Source organism: Schistocerca gregaria, chromosome 5 (genome assembly GCF_023897955.1).
Source record: "Schistocerca gregaria isolate iqSchGreg1 chromosome 5, iqSchGreg1.2, whole genome shotgun sequence".
In the NCBI taxonomy this organism is placed as follows: Eukaryota; Metazoa; Arthropoda; class Insecta; order Orthoptera; family Acrididae; genus Schistocerca; species Schistocerca gregaria.
In genome coordinates, this window is record NC_064924.1 from 379,756,151 (window position 1) to 379,768,742 (window position 12,592).

Consider the following 12,592-nt stretch of genomic DNA (forward strand, 5'->3'; position numbering starts at 1 on the left):
CCTCGTGTAAGGAGGAGAAATGTGTACCATCACGTTTCCGACTTTGATAAAGGTCGGATTGTAGCCTATTGCGATTGCTGTTTATCGTATCGCAACATTGCTGCTCGCGTTGGTCGAGATCGAATGACTGTTAGCAGAATATGGATGCGGAGGGTTCAGGAGGGTAATACAGAACGCCGTGCTGGATCCCAACGGCCTCGTATCACTAGCAGTCGAGATGACAGGCATCTTATCCGCGAGGCTGTTGCGGACCGTGCAGCCACGTCTCGATCCCTGAGTCAACAGATAGGGACGTTAACAAGACAACAACCATCTGCACGAACAGTTCGACGACGATTGCAGCAGCATGGACTGTCAGCTCGGAGACCATGGCTGCGCTTACCCTTGACACTGCATCACCGAAAGGAGCGCTTGCGATGGTGTACTCAACGACGAACCTGGGTGCACGAATGGCAAAACGTAATTTTTTCGGATGAATCCGGGTTCTTTTAACAGCATCATGATGGTCGCATCCGTGTTTGGCGACATCGCGGTGAACGCACATTGGAAGCGTGTATTCGTCATCGCCATACTGGCGTATCACCTGGCGCGCTGGTATGGGGTGGCATTGGATACACGTCTCGGCCACCTCTTGTTCGCATTGATGGCACTTTGAACAGTGGACATTACATTTCAGATGTGTTCACGTGGTTCAAGTGGCTCTGAGAACTACGGGACTTAACTGCTAAGGTCATCAGTCCCCTACTTAAACCGAACTAACCTAAGGACATCACACACATACATGCCCGAGGCAGGATTCGAACCTGCGACTGTAGCGGCCGCGCGGTTCTAGACTGTAGCGCCTAGAACCGCTCGGCCACCCCGGCCGGCTTGAGACACGTGGCTGTACCCTTCATTCGATCCCTGCGTAATCTTACATTTCAGCAGGATAATGCACGACCGCATGTTGCAGGTCCTGTACTGGCCCTTCTGGATACAGAAAATGTTCGACTGCTGCCCTGACCAGCAGATTCTCCAGATCTAGCGCCAATTGTAAACGTCTGGTGAATGGTGGCAGAACAGCTGGCTCGTCACAATACACCAGTTACTACTCTTGATGAACTGTGGTATCGTGTTGAAGCTGCATGGGCAGCTGCACCTGTACACACCATCCAAGCTCTGTTTGACTCAATGCCCAGTCGTATCAGGGCCGTTATTACGGCCAGAGGTGGTTGTTCTGGGTACTGATTTGTCACGATCTATGCACCCAAATTGCGTGAAAATATAATCATTTGTCAGTTCTACTATAATATATTTGTCCAATGAATACCCAATTATCATCTGCATTTCTTCTTGGTGTAGCAATTTTAATGGCCAGTAATGTGTAATAATCAATGGGTAAACAAATAAAATGGCAGTCAGGGCAAAACAAATATAAAGCTATGTCAGACACTGTAGTTACGTCCCAGACTGCACACCTTTTGGAGTCAACTGGAATGTTTGTGTCGTTCCTCCTCACGAACGATCTGGCCTCTGCGCGTCCATTACGAACGCCAACAGGAGTCCCTCAGCTCCGTTGTGCGCAAAGAAGGTGGGCAAGGTAATGTATGCAAGGGGTCTAGATCAGGCTGTTCCAGCCGAGCTCCAGGGAGCCGGAGCGCTCCGGAGAGAACTGACGCAATAATCCGTTTTCAATGACAGCTACGACTAGCCATGGGAGCCCTGTACCTGTATTGGAGGATACCTTTCTATTCATTGAGAGGGATGGTCGTCCGCAGTGTCTCCTATGTCATAAAGTATTTAATTCTGCGAAGAGGTGCAATATACAACGACGTTAACACCTTCACGCAGCGCACTACGATCAGGTAGAAGGCGTCACCAAGGTTTTGCTTATTTTGAAAAATAAACTGAGGGACGAATTCGGAAAAGACATTTTGACTCTTCATGGTTTTGTGCTGTGTGCTGAAACAGTACAGCTAGGTGGCGCAATGAAAGACGTTAAGTGTGTGAATTTTGTGCTGCGTCACGGTATGAATCATCGTCAATTCAAAGGGTTCCTGAAAGATATTATAGCGGAGTATGGGGATATACCTTACCACAGCACAGTTCGTAGCCTGAGTCGGGGAAAAGTTCTTGATGTTTTCTTAACCATTCGAGAGGAAATGTCCCTTTTTCTCGAAATGAAAGGGGAAGAAATGCGTTCTCTGAAAGATATAAAATGGATATCAGACCTGGCGTTCCTAGCTGACATAACTATGCATTTGAATAATATAAATCTGTCATTGCAGGGCAAAGGGCAGGTAATCGTTGGCATGCATGATCAGATCAAAGCGTTCATGGAAAAGTTACGTTTATTTGAGAGCCAGATGAGTAGTGGACATTTAACGTTCTTCAATCGTCTTGTTTCTTTAAAACTACCTGAAGGTACTACTTTCGGCGATTACTGAGCGAAATTAAAGCAGCTCATCACGTCGTTTGAAACACAATTCCGAGACCTCACTAGTTTGGAAATGGAACTAAAGGTGTTCAGCACTCCTTTTTCAGTTTCCCCCGATGAATTGTCATCGTCACTTCAATTGGAGATTATTGATTTGCAAAATTCAACTTTGTTGAAAGAGAGGTACTACAACACGTTGAATTTGTCACGATGGTATCGTTCATTACAGCAAAAAACATTTCCCAAGCTTCACAGCAATGCCGCTCAGATCATGTGCATGTTTGGATCTACGTATTGTTGTGAGGAGCTTTTCTCTGCAGTGAAAGAGTAAAAAATAAGGAATGCAACAATGAAGCCCATCCACCGCATTAACGCTGCGCACACTTTGACGCCTGATATTTCCGATCTTGTAATGAAAAGAAAGTGTCAAGCTACAGAGGCCCAATAAATTTAGTAGCCGGCCGGAGTGGCCATGCGGTTCTAGGCGCTACAGTCTGGAACCGAGCGACCGCTACGGTCGCAGGTTCGAATTCTGCCTCGGGCATGGATGTGTGTGATGTACTTAGGTTAGTTAGGTTTAATTAGTTCTATGTTCTAGGCGACTGATGACCTCAGACGTTAAGTCGCATAGTACTCAGAGCCATTTGAACCATTTTTGAATAAATTTAGAATGCAGTTTCTTGTGAAACAGTTGTTTCTTGTTTGCTGAACATCGTATTTCCTGGTGTAGCATGTCACCACGTCTTAGCAGCTAAGAGTGTGAGGTTGTCGATCATGTAAGACGCAGCTGACACACCAAAACGCTTGCCTTGTCGTCTGCCTCAGCCAGCCGTGCCACGTACAGGCGTGCCGGCCCACTTGAATGGCCACAGCGAGCGACACGGCTCCCTGGAGCAGGGAGCGCTCCGCGGCTCACAACGGAGCCCACGAGCTGGAACAGCCTGTCCTAGATCATCAGTGTCAACAGTGATTTCACCGACGAGTGTAGAATTAGTCCAACGCGCGCTGATAGTCGCAGGAGAGTGTGTGGTCAACAAGAGGACGACGCACGCACCTCACTCGTTAGGCGTGCGGTCTTACGCGTCCAGCAGGGAGGTGGTTAGCGTGCACGAACGTCGGACGCCTGTTATCGCCATTGAGGGTAAATTGAGGACTGTCCAGCATCTGGACAAGATCCTCCAAGCCTCTGTCCAATTCTACAGTCAACATTCCGGCGATGTGTTCATCTTTCAGGACCACCTCTACCTCGTGAACCCCTTCCACCAGCAGGAAGGAATCTTTTTGAACTCCATTTTATGTAGAACACAGTGCATTTCCTTTTCTGTTTACGTACACATGTTTCGATACCTATGTGTCATCTTACCATGTTATTTCTGTAAAATATCATGCAAAGTTCATACTTGTTTTCTATTTCAGATCTAATACCTATAGCATGTGCATTTTACGTAAACTGTTTCAATTACCTACTTGGAATTACATTACTTATTAAAATGGCTTGTTTTTGTGCCGTTTCATCGTTTTGAGAATATGTCATTTGCAAAGTAGTGGTAAAGAAATTTGGTTTTTTTGAAATAGTTTTTCGTGATTGGTGGTTGGTATGTCAGTGTACTTACGCTTCCAGTGGGTTTGGTTTTTCCATTGGGATTGAATACATCATTTTCCACATCTTTTTTATTTTTCACTCTCAGCTGTTTATACAAGTTTTTTTTTCACACAAAACGGCATTTGAGCGAACATTTCTGTCATCATATTCATAGAGAGTTGTTCTGCTATTGTCGCCGCTGACTTGTTCATCGTTTTGTTTTTGTTCAGTGTGGCAGAAATTTTGAACGTTTGGTGAGAAGTATTGTGATGTGACTGTTGGGGGAGAACTTATATGATTGAGAAGCAGACATTTTGAACATTCGAGGATGTTGGAATACTATTTTTTATATGAGGAACTGTGTAATTACTTGACAGTTACAAACAGTGTTTCGTTGCACAGCGTTGTATATATGCTCAAGACTTCCTTTCCTTGTATCACTGGTTTTTGTATATGGTGGTTCTGCTCTGTTGTGAGTTTCTGTTACAGACTATTGATTTCCCTGGGGTCACGAGGTAAGTCTCAATGTTGTTTGGTTGGTGGTCTTGTGTGAGATGAGCTACAAAAGTGGCTTGTGTACTGTCACATTTTAAGGATCTGAGGTGCTCAGAATATGTGGTTTTAAAATTTCTGCATGTTTTGCATATGTAGACAGATTGGCACGAACTACAGGATAACTGATAGGTTCCAGCTTTGGGCAATTTATCTATGGAGATGTTGGAAATTTGTGGTAAGTTCCTATGGGACCAAACTGCTGAGGTCATCGGTCCCTAGGCTTACACATTAGTTAATCTAATTTAAACTGACTTACCCTAAGGACAACACACACACCCATTTCCGATGGAGGACTCGAACCTCCGACTGTGAAAGTCTCGGGGCTGTGGAAATGTTCTTAATGTTTAGAGAGTGCACTGTGTGGTATCTGCGGAATGATATTTGTAGTCCTGTTTTCTTCATGTTCCCCACTCTGTGGGCATTTTTGTTGCTGTATGTTAGTACATATGTTTCCTTTGTAAGCTACTGGAGACGCACAGCTGGATGAAAAACGAAAATAGCATGACGTAAACAACCACTAATAGGAAATACTATTTCAAAAGTAAGTAAATTTCTTTAGACTACTTTGCAGATGACATGTTGTCATAACGATAAAAAGGCGCAAAAACAAATCGTCTAAACACATAAAGTAATTTCAGGTGAGCAATCGAAACAAATTAAACAAAATACAGAAGCTATAGTTTTTTGACCATCATGAAATTTGTATGATATTTTACAGAAATAAATCGAGACTCAGAGAAGACAGCATACAGGTTTCGAAGCATGGCTGGGTAAATAGAAGGAGTACATTTTGATTTTGCATAAGGCGAGTTTAAGATAAAAAAAAGTTAATTATCAGACATGGAAAGAACGTCAACGGGATCTTCAAACACAAACAATATCATTCCATATGAACTCAGGATAGATTCCGTCGAAGAGCATTCTGGGCAGTATGCCAAGGAGGAGTGAAGCACGTTACAATGCGTGGGGTCGAGTAATACGGTAATCAGTGTTACCCAGTATCAAACGGCTTATCGTGCAAACCCTTAATAACTGACCTATAGCTCCAACGACAAACAGTAATTGCAAAAACTGTGGCCACGAAGATGATAAATAACCTGCATGCACTTTACAATCGTGGATATAATCGATCACGTGTTTACTTCACACCTGCGTGTCAGCTGTAACTGCGCGCCAGTCCCTGAACTTACGAGCTACACAATAAAAAATAAGAAAAAATAATAATGAAGTTCAAGGAATACTATTACGCAACGGCATAACACGATGTACTGCGAAAGAGGTCCGTCGGTTAGTGATTTGGAATCTCTCTGCATTAACGCACCATAGTCGACGTCAGCAAACAATTAGCCCCATTTACATAAGTGAACAAATAACGGCCGTTAACGTCCTTAACGCAAACGCCACGCATTAATAATATGGTAACGACATGTGGAAAATATGTCTGTCTGGAAAACTGCACTAACTCTACAATTTTACTATGCTGATGTTCTCTAACTGTTCAGGCGAGGCCAGGTTCCATTTTTGAAGTCTAATATCATTTATATAGATACCGTCGATATTTTCATGAATGTTAACACAACAGATTCTTTAACTGATAGTTTACGCGGTGACTTTGAAGGTGCTAACAATTTTTGACAGTGCTACATAAGGTGTAATGATCAGGAGATTCTATAGTAACTGCCAGCCATTCTGGTCTCTACGTTGTTCACAAGTCGGAAATCACGTCATATAATATTTCTTGACGCTGGTGATGCTGTGTGCATGACTACATCTTGTGGGTATGAACTATCATCTATGGGCTTTGGGGTATCGACCTAATCAGTACCCCAAAGTTGTTTAGATAGAAATATTGATTGATTGGACTATCACAAAATAATTACCAGGTGTTTAAATTATAAGATGTGAGCAGATGTGTTCCGATTCAGTACGATAAGAGTATTGTCCGCTAAAAAAAGAAACAACCATATTACGATAATTGTAACAAAGTGTGTAGTATTCGGAGGAGGGGCTTCTTGAGTAATCTTGAGTTAGGAGCATACCTTTTTACAAAGTCTTTGATTAAAAATAGTCGAAACTAACCCCTCATAAACATATTATCTTCGTTATTTTTGCAAGCGGTGCTCTGTAGTGGGTTTTCGCAGCCTATTTTTGGAATACCTTGTTACACATTCCGTCACTGATAGGTACAACTGCACATGGACGTTGCATCTTTGCCGACCTTAGTTTAATGCATTCAGTTACTCGTCATGTAAATGGGAAGAAGTATTATACTTCTGACTCATCTTAGAACATTTATTTTGACTATTTCCAGAGTAAGCTATTCTGTGACGTATTATTTCTTTTCTGTAACGTCTTCCACTGGAATGTCTGAAGAGTTTTATGGCGATTTGGCCTAGTGAGTGTCAGTGGCCGTTCTTTTTTATCGAAATAGACTAAATTGCAGAGTGCTTCTGCTTCCAACAAAATGGAGGAGTAATCTTCTCATATCTGGACATGAAGACACGTTTTAGACCCTTCATGCTCTTTCCGGAGAGTGATCGCTTGTGCACTCTTACGGCGAGACATTTATCGAAACCACAGGGACATTTATCCAAACCACAACCAGCAATCAACCATAAAATACGTGAGAAGTTATAAAAATGGCAGAAATACTTAAGGCGCATATTCATGTGTCATTCCAACAGCAAATCTTTTCTACTCCCCAAATCTACACAGGCTAGTGATTTGGAGGAAGGGGGCTGTGAATCTAGATGTGAGATAACGGCAGATAGAAGCTTTGAAACAGGTGCGCAGGTATCATTGTTCGTAAGTTCGCTGACTACGAACAATAAAAACGCAACTTCGAGTCTTGGTCCGTTACACATGTTTGTTCATCCAATAAGGTATCTAAAAGCCTGACTGTGTACACTAGGACGTTAACTGAGTCTTGCAGCAATAGTTCATACTGGAACTCTCTTTTCGTGCGGTTCGTCCATATACACGTAATCAGTAGCCCAAGTGTCTGCCACGTGAGGGGAGGATCTTAGTTTGACTGCGGTACAGCTGCGAATTTTTTCTTGATAGGTCCCTGTGAGATGGGTATACAGTCAACCTCATATAGACATGAGATGCTTGAACAAGAAGTATTGGCTCCGATTTGGAACAGCCGGCATCAGTGGCCGAGAGAGTGATCTGTTAGCCATTGCTTCTTCGTACTGACGATTACTAACGTCATATACAGAGGACGACACAGCAACAGGTTGGCATTGCAATCGCAAAAATGAATTAGTTAGCATTTTTATGTGTTATAAAAAAGAAAAATTATCTTCAAATATCTGCCTACAGACTTTAAAAAATTACCAGAGAATATAACTTGTAAATTACAGTACCTAAAACTGCAGTAACGGCATTTCAGGGATAAGACCCAGTCTGTTCAAAGGTAATTATCAACAGAAAACCCATAGAAATAATCTCTCGTGTTTGCTATCTAGGAGCAAACATACGCCACAATAAAAACTGAGATATGCGAGGATACACTAAGATTCAGAGTTTTGAACCGATATGAGGTAGTGTAAACAGAGCGTCGAATAACAAGACAAGAAATGACATCAAAATCAAAATTATAATGTAATGCAACACCAATTTTAACGTACAGGGACGAGTCTCGGGTATCTACATAGAAATGCATGGAACAGATCCAAACAGCAGTAATGGGATTTTTGAGAAAGGGTAAAGGAGGCTAAAGATTAGACAGAGTAGCAGTCACTATCTAGGATGCAGGGCGACTAGTCCGGCGTAGCGGCAATAAATTATACATACAAGCCTACCTTGTGTATCAGTCTATCTGTTAGTGAAAACAGTCTCGAAATCACCGCAGTAATTCTTGAAATTAGCCAGAACAGACAAACAGAGGACTTAATACACACTGCGGTGTCAAAGCCATGGGATAGCAACGCGCAAATATGGAGATGGCGGTAGTATCACGTAAATAAGATATAAAAGGGCAGTCCACTGGCGGAGCTATCATTTGTGCTCAGGTGATTCATGTGAAAAGGTTTCCGAAGTGGGTATGACCGCACGATGGGAATTTACAGATTTTGAACGCGGAATGGTACTTGGAGTTAGAAGCATGCGACATTCCTTTTCGGAAGTCGTTAGGTAATTCAGTATTCCGAGATCCACTGTGACAAGAGTGTGCCGAGAGTATAAAATTTCACTCATTACCTCTCAACACGCGATGGCCTTCATTTACCAACAGAGAGCAGCGGCGTTAGCGTAAAGTTATCAGTGCCGACAGACAAGTAACACTGAGTGAAATAACCGCAGAAATCAATGTGGGACGTACGACGTGCTTCGAATTTTGGCGTTAATGGGCTATGGCAGAGGTCGACGGAAGCGAGTACCTTTGCTAACGGCTCGACATCGCTTGCAGCTCCTCTCTTGGACTGGTGACCATATCTGTTGGAGCCTGACGACTGAAAAACCGAGGCCTGGTCAGATGAATCCCGAGTTCAGTTGGTAAGAGCTGATGGTGGGGTTCAAGTGTGGCGTAGACCCCACGAAGCCATGGACCCAAGCTGTCAACAACGCACCATGCAAGCTAGTGGTGGCTCCATAATGGTGTGGGCTGTGTTTGCAAAAAATGGACTGAGTCCTCTAGTCCAGTGGAACCGATCGTTGACAACTTCATGTGATGTCAACAAACAATATCTCAGATGATTGCATTGCGCTATAGCCATAATCTCTGAAAGCTACATATCTGTATCTATTGTATTTCTTCATTAATTACGTCTTTTGTATCTATTTTATTATGCAAATGTTTTTCATGACGTAATGTTCTCCACATTTACACAGCAAGTGAACACAGCATCAGTACCTCATATTTTCTCATATTTGTGTATTTTAATGAACAGTTTCCTATTTTGTCAGTAACTTTATTAAAATACTGACTACCAGTATTAAAAAATTGTGCTAATTTGTAAGGGGTCAGTTGCATGTGTTAGTGATACCACAATTGGGCTGCGAATCAAAAGACACCTCTGTCAAGCAGGCTTTAATAATTGTAATAATTGTTTAAACACTATATAAGGACAATGTGTTGGCATTTACGGTGAGCGCACTGGCGTAAGAATACTGGCTTATTTATTTATGGACAAATATTTATCCATAATTAGTGTAAATTATCCCAGTGAGACAGAGTTTTTGTAACATTTCTTTATCTAAATATTGTTTTAATATATTAATTTAGTTCAGAAAGTGGTCAAGATGAGTCAGATCGTATCTTTAGCATGTAAGAACATTATATTGTTGGTGCGAATGGCCTTCAGCCAATGGAAAAGCAGACATTAGCAGAGAACTACAGGAGTCAAGTAGAGACTGGGGCATTTGGAGTGAACAGCTCAAGGGACTAATTCTGGACACTTTATGTCGAGTGCTGAAAGAAGACAGACATGCCTATGGTAACGTGTTTGATTCAGTCATATAGGTGATTGATACTGGGTGGTCAATGGCCCTACAGATTCTAACTTTTGAAGGGACTCTTGACTCATGAGGGGTCTCAGTGTGCTCCGCTTGTATTATGGAACTGAGGATGGACCGTGTATGAGTATCAATTGTGTTAATTTGTAAATCATCATGTTGAACACTGTACTGCTTTGAGCTGATGAATATTTTTCGTACTGTGATAATGAAAGGACGAAATGGACATTGTTTTCGCATATATTTGAGGACTGTTTAGTTTGAGGATTTTGGTACCATTCTCGTAACTCTCTCAACGTAAATTTATTACATTTCACAAGGTTTTCTTTGTTGTGTTTCAACTGAATATAGTAGGACCACTTCCCGTTTATTTAAAATGTTCTTTCTTGAATAAACATTATTCAACACAATTCTCTGTTGGCTAAATCAATTACTGACGATCAAATAGAACCCCCGTTTTAAATTATTAATTTAACTTTTATTTTGTATTTCTGTAGCTTTTATTAACTCGCAATTTTAGCTAATGCATGGGCTATTTGACTGCAGGACACAACTGCAGCTCATTATTTGCAGCGAATTTGCGGCGCATGAAAGCAGACGTGCGTGGCTCCACTCTACGACTACATCGAGCTACTCTTTTTAAACAGAACTGTGCCTAGCCCAAGTACCTAAAGTACGAGTAATCACAGGTAAACATACAACTGGTTTGCTTGTATGGGGTGCTGGTTTGAAGAGCAACGACACTAAGCAGTAAGCGTTAAAAACTGTCCCACATTCAGGCTTCTTTGTTTTACCTTTAAAAATGCATACCAGACGATCAAAGTTGCCTTCAGCATTGCAAAAAGTGATAATTTTTATGGTTTCTCCTTTTCTCCAGAAGTTACTTGACACATTGTAGGAGAACCTGTTTCTGCTACAGCTTTGTCTAGCCTAGGATTCATCCGAAAGCCGGTTTCATCCGTATTGTGCAGGAGCCTAAGCTTATTCAGTAAGGAATTTGCTGTTAACACATACAGAACTAAAAAAAGGCTGCAATTGCTTCTCTATTCATTGCCATAGTCCTGTCAATAAAGAGACCTTGCGACTTTCTCGTCGCTAGGTGGGGGTAACGTTTCAGAAAGGACTGTATCCAATCCCAATCAGCCATTTGAATTTCTTCAGAAAATTCATGATATATCACATTTCTTTCTGCAAACTGGAACACGAGCCTGCACCGAATATCTCCAGTTGGAGGAAATCCACACATCTGCAACTTCTTTATGCAAGTGGCCAATAGTTTCGCGTTGTCTTCGTCAAGGGTACCTAGAATTAACAGTAACGCGATAAATATTCGACACTGAGAAATATTGGCAGAAATTGGAAATGTGTAGTTCGAGCACCAGAGTTAACTTCGGACAACTTTGTCTTTAAATTGTTAATTTTTTTAAAATAAAATATTACGGTTAAAAAGTCTACTCATTCTGCCCCCAACCAAGGAAAACATTACAATTAATGTAATACTGCTTACGTTATGGGCCGATAGCGTGCTTCTTTTCATCGTTCTTTTCTCAGACGTCATTTCAGAGTTCTGTCTGGAAGCTCTAAAACAATTCATTGCACCAATCTTTATGTCTCAATAGTTACTCGTAGGGATTATTCAGACCACCTACTCCAATCTGATGTTCTTAGACACGTTCGAGGCATTAACTATGAAAATGATGTCTGTAAAAGCAAGCAATAAAATTCGTCGTCGTAGCCCAACAAAACAGCGCCATCTCTCCTGAGAGTCGGGGTGAGATATCACTTTCCGTGACTAGCACAATATGTCCGCCGCATGGAAACTGTAGACAGTCGGGGTGAGATATCACTTTCCGTGACTAGCACAATACGTCCGCCGCATGGAAACTGTAGACAGCAACGTAACCCACACTAAAAAGTAGCCACTATGCTCAGCATGTCTGACATTTGTCTCTTCTACTTTATAAATACGCTCGTAAGCACTTGACAATATCTCTGCAACGCCCAAATTAGCTCTTACCTTGTACTTATTGGTTTAAAAGCGGACGAACAATAAACACAGAGACATACATAGACCTGCCTGCACACTATAGCAAGGTCGGTATTACACTATAATATTTCTTGTGACAAAGAAATATGATCAAATATTCGTCAAATTTCTTTGAGAAAGATCTTCGAAGTGGCGCTAAAAAGGGGTATTCCGCTGTCATCATATTTTTCGTCAAGTTCAAGATGGCGGACAATAACAACTTGGTTGAAGCCGTGAACATTATGTCGTGATAGTAAAAGCAGTCAGCAAAATTTGTTACGAGGGCTTCAAGTGGAGGATATGAAGTCTTATAAAAAATTCCTTTCGAACAGATGTGAGTGCATTTCAGTGTTTGCTCAGTAAAGTGGTTTCTCATGTTACAAAACAGGATACTCACTTGAGTAATGCTGCTTGTACAGAAGACAGGCTCACGAAAACACTGCGATTTGTTGGTACAGGAGACAGCTACTGCAGTTTGCAATACAGCACTCCAATATCACTGTGCCCAGCAACAAAAATAATTCCAGAAATGTGTGAAGCGATTTATAAAGCACTG